Raw genomic sequence first — 3752 nt, forward strand, 5'->3', positions numbered from 1 at the left:
TTTTCTTTAATTAATCATTTTAATATTCTAAATTTTTTTATTAAGTGTTTAGCCACGTGACACAAATGTGGCAGCCACATTAATACAAATGAGGACCCCATATTTGTCATGCCATCACTTAACGATTAATTTAATAGACTTTGTAACGGTTGTATGAAAGTGAAATAAAATAATAGTAAATGTATGAAATTAAAATGTTTTAAAAATATTGTATGAGGTTGCAATTGCACCGAAATTTAAAGGAATAAAATGTCATTTATCCAAAAATAAAAATGAAAACTAATGAAAAGGGCTTGAAAACTTTGAGTTTTAATGATAAGGACAAAATAAAGGGTAAAGTGAATAGTATCAGGATTAACTTTTTAGTGTAAAAATGTAATTTTTCGTCAAAGTGAACAGTATCAAGAGTTTTTCGTTAAAGTTCCCAAAATAGGAGGTAAAGCGAGGTTTTGAATTAGTTAGATAAGGCATAGCAAAATATGCAATTTTTTGGGGAAAAGTATTTGTTGGAAGTGAAGCACTGTGGCAAAAAGTGTAGGACAGGACAGATGGGGAGAGAATTCTCTTCCGTTTTACTATGTTTTGGTTTTGCGGTTTTGCGCTTCCCTAAAAAAACACTGGACGGAAAGGAAAGGAAACGAAAGGAAAGGAATGGCGCTTTCAGTCTCTAGCAAATCATGTGCGCTGAGATCGCTGTGTGCAGCTTTGGGTTGGCGGCGTTCGTACGCCTAGGTGGCATCTTCTTCTTCTTATGCGGCGGAAGGGCGGAGGGAGAAACAAAAAGTAGAAGTAGAGGGAGAAGAAGATGTCGACGTCGGTGGGTTCGCAGTGAGCTCTGGGATCAGCAGACCCCTCTGAAATCCTCAAGCAACTCAACAAGAAAGTCCCCGATTCCCTCGTCAGAACCCGCTCTGAAAATGGCTTCACCTCCAAATACATCCCCTGGTATTCAATTAATTTCTTGTTTAATTTCAAATCAAATTCAAAAGGTGTCTCTCTCGGATTATGTTTCTGAATCTGGCATGGCATTTTCACTACAGGCACATTGTGAATCGGATTATGAAGTTGCATGCTCCAGGTAGCCACCACACCAGTTGGTAGTTTTCTTTCACATACCAAAATGTCTTCCAATTTTGTTTTGTTTTCTGAAATATGATATCCGTAGAATGGTCTGGTGAGGCTCGAAGCGTCACCTACTCTGCTGATGCCAAGTCTGTATTCGGTTGTTTATCGCGTCATGCTCTATGGAACTGATGCTGAGGTACAGTTTTCATATTTCCATTTCATTTCTTTTCTAACCTTTTAATTTGGATAGTGTTGTTGGAACTTATTGTTATTCACAATTATTTATATAAACATTCTAGGGGTGAAATTCAATGCATGTATTGTAGTATATTTAGAAATAAACTTGTATTATAAGTATATGCATCTCGATCTACAATTGGATGAATGAGATGCAGATCAGTTATATTTTGCATAAATATAAACCTACTCATAGGTAGCCATGAACTAATATTTCCGTTGAAGTCAGAACTCCGGAGGCTTCCTCAGGTTCTGATGAAATTTGTAAACGATTTAGTTGATGCTCCTTTACCAGGGCTTCAGACATTTCTGAAAAGATAAGAACAGAGAAAAAGGACTTGATCTTTATCACGAGGACTTGTCGTAGTGGCACATAGTGCTTGGTTCTGTGAAGTATAGGCTTGTTTGCACTTTGTGGTCGATGGGTGATGCTTGATTTGGCTTGTTACTTTTGTTTTTGGGTTGGTAGATTTTGAAAAGACGCGACCTTGTACAAGCACGTAATTAAAATGGCAGGACTTAAAACTTATCTTACTTGAACTCAGGTCAGTTACTTCTTTCCGTTCTTAGCAACTATTCAACCTTCTCATGTCTCTAACTAAAATTCCGCTTAAGGTGAGCTGATCGTACCTGTTCAGATGGTTCCACTTGGTTCTCTTAGAGGTCTTAGTTTCTTAATTACCTTCGGTCTTAGTTCTCGTATGGTTAGGATAATTAAAAAGGAAAACTAATGAAAAGGGCTTGAAAACTTTGAGTTTTAATGATAAGGACAAAATAAAGGGTAAACTGAATAGTACCAGGATTGACTTTTTAGTGTAAAAATGTGGTTTTTCGTTAAAGTGAACAGTACCGGGAGCTTTTCGTTAAAGTTCCCTAATTAAAAAGATCAAGACCTTAAAGAGAACTAAGTGGAACCGCCAAAACCTGTATGATCAACTCGCCTTGAGCAAAATTTTTGTTAGAGACATATAGAGAACATGAAAAGCTAAAGGTTCAAGGGTTTTCTTCAACTATGATGTGTGATTGTCCAGAGAACAGGTAATCAGGATGAGTTCGATTGAGATAAATCTAGTCACGCCTTCTTAGGTATGTGTTTGGAGTTGTGACTGATTTTGGAGCGGATATTTTGTGTTATATGTAATTTCGATTCAAGCATATTAGTAATTGTAAGTAAGCGCAGGTCAAGTAGTGTGGTGACAATGTTGTATTTTGGTTTTTAACCGAGCCGAAAGTACAAAACCAAACCGAACCGAAATGATTTGGTTCGGTTTCGGTTTTTGGGTTAAAAAACCAAACCGAATAAATATATTAATTTTATATAAGTTTTTAATTATTATATATAATGGATATTTATTTCCAAGCTAATTCCAAGCCCCAAACTTCAAACCCTTCAAACCCAAATAGAATGTTAGGCCTCCTATTAGAAAGTTAGAAACCCTAGTATACTAATTATTCCTTCTTTTCTTCTCCCTAGCCGTGTTCCTTCTCTCCATTTTTTTCTTCTTTTTTTTCCTCTCATGCCGTCAGCTTCCTCTCTCCCATTTCTCTCTTGCTTTTTTCTTCTTTTGTTCTCTCATCTCCCTCTCACCCATTTCTTTCCTTTTCTTTTTTTCTCCCCTGCTACATCTCTCTTTATCCCACTGTCCAACTCATACCTCCGCCAAAGTCAGCCATGGCTTCTACCATCGTCGACAACAAAGTGGTTCTCGCTCGCCATTGTTGACATGTACCAGATCTAGCCACCTTTCACCGCAATTGTTCTGATGGACTTGTTCTCCTCGTCACTGAGCTTTGATCTCGAAAATTTGACTAAGTGTGGTGCAAATTGTATATAATTCTTCTCGATTTTATTCTTTGATATGGTTTAATTTTGATAGATATGACTGACTTGGGTCTGCAATTTTGTTGATCTGGAATTTGGTCGTTTTGATTTTAAAAAATTCTGTTAGATTTGAATGGATTTGAAGTGTTATATTTTTAGCTAAAGATTTGTTTTTCTTCCAGTTTCTTCAACTTTCATTGTATTCGTCATTATTTGTGTTATTTAAAAAAAAAAATCGAACCGAATCGAAAAAAAATGAACTGAATAAAAATCGAACTGAAAAAAACCAACAAAAAACCGAATTGAACTGAGCTAATGATGGAGGATGTAATGAAAAGAATGATTCCTGGACTTGTTTTAGTATGTCCTTGCTAGTGGTGCATTGTCTTTCGGGAATGAAATGAAATTCTGAATCTTGATGGGAATGCATACTCTCGTAGGCTCATAGCAAAGACCATGGTCTAAGGCCATCTCTAACCGAGGGCTGGCCAGAGGGCTCGTTTTAGCCCTCTGGCTCTCCAAGATTCTCCAAGATATTAATATTTTAATGAACAGTACAGGACCATATTTGCCTCCATCTCCAACCGATGGCCAGAGGGCCAGAGGGCTCGTTTTAGCCCTATCACAA

General features: G+C 37.0%; 1 pseudogene; it reads left to right on the forward strand.

The window, feature by feature from the left end:
- The first annotated feature begins 432 nt into the window (after positions 1-432).
- Positions 433-2018, forward strand: LOC126584880 (DNA repair RAD52-like protein 1, mitochondrial; annotated as a pseudogene).
- The last annotated feature ends 1734 nt before the right edge of the window (positions 2019-3752 follow it).

This window comes from Malus sylvestris, chromosome 10 (genome assembly GCF_916048215.2).
Source record: "Malus sylvestris chromosome 10, drMalSylv7.2, whole genome shotgun sequence".
Classification (NCBI taxonomy): Eukaryota; Viridiplantae; Streptophyta; class Magnoliopsida; order Rosales; family Rosaceae; genus Malus; species Malus sylvestris.